We start from the raw sequence: 1569 nt of genomic DNA on the forward strand, positions 1-1569 counted from the left end.
TAGCAATCGATTTTCTTCCAGGTGAAACACTATCCCACAGACTGCCACGCGCGGCCGCCATGTATGTTTATCGAAGACTGCATAAGATAACATTAAAGGTTAATGATGCCGTCCCTGCGGTCGCAAAGTCAACACGGCACCGACTGAGGACACGGGTGGAATGTGAAGCTGGATGCACGGAAATTGATGTTAATAAAAAAAAAACAATAATAAAAATATAATGCCGTAGCGATGGCCAAATGGGTGTGAAGATGGTTCATGACCAACGGAAAATAGACTCGTGTGCAAGGATGGATACGTACGTAAAACGATAAACAACAAGCACTTGGCAAACAATGAGGGTGACGGACTACCCCCGTACCTAGTAAACAGCCAAAAACGCTAGACGGTAAAGCTCAGAGGCGCAAGATTTCGATCTTTAATAATGTATAAACAACTTCAAACTCCCCAGTCGCAGGAGTCACACACGCCCACTTCGAGCGTCTGGAAGGTCGTCAAACTTTTCCTCTTCCGAATGCTGGCGCGAAAGTTATTATCATACATACATGGGAAATCCCGGTCCCTGATCCGCGTATGAAAAATTCCAGTCGGATGCGCTCGCTCAGGGGAAGCGGGGGGAAGCAGGGGGAGGGGGATCAGTCTAACTTATAATTTCCTAGACAAGCGATTAAAGCTAGGAAGCGCTTTCGGCTGCGGGCACGTCTTCCAGCGGCGCGCCAGATGGATACAGATGGGGCTCCGAGGAGAGGCAGCGGGCGGAGGTACTTCCTGGCTCGGCTTCCGGAACGGCTAAGACGAATGGCTTGATGTGCCGGTTGTAACACAGCCCTGGTTACCTCGGTGGGCGAGTGCACCGCCCCAAGAGGATCGCCAAAAGAGATTACAGTTTATTTTAGGTGATGGAATCTATTTTCAACCGAATAAGCGCCCTCCAACACTGATGAAGAAAGGCCGTGAGGTATTTAAGTCTCGAAGTCGTTGCCACATAAAAATGCCACGCCATAGCTCTCCCTAATCCATTCAGCGCCGCACTCGTCAACACCCGCCCCACATGGCCTGCCAGACACATCGTTGCCATATCCGCTATAAACCATTAGGGTAATATCCAGGTCCGTGCCAGCAGCATCCCCCGGCTGATGGTATAAAAGTCTCCTCAGGCTGATAGGTACACGCCGCCCTCCCCACTACCCCTTCCTTCCTTCCCCCACACTACCCTCTCCCTCGGCCTCAACCGATAATCGCATCGCTAATACCGCAGGTGTTATCTCCCCAATAACAGGTAAACATCTAGGCCAATAAGCTACACCCAACTCCCTGGTAATGCCCTACTTTTATATTTGCACTATTTCTTTGATGACGTAAGAGGCAATTCGAATTGACCATTTCTGGCTAAACTTCTGCCTGTTTATCGCTTAACAAATAAAAAAAGAATTATCGAATGCAATATCCAAAGACTAAGCACCTCGATTTTAGTATCAATATCACACATATGAACTATTAACATACGAGTAACAGAAGGGCTAGGCTCTGAAATGGAAGGCAGCGTATATGCAAATAAACCAGGGAGTG

The sequence above is a fragment of the Penaeus monodon genome, chromosome 25 (assembly GCF_015228065.2).
Source record: "Penaeus monodon isolate SGIC_2016 chromosome 25, NSTDA_Pmon_1, whole genome shotgun sequence".
Lineage (NCBI taxonomy): Eukaryota > Metazoa > Arthropoda > Malacostraca > Decapoda > Penaeidae > Penaeus > Penaeus monodon.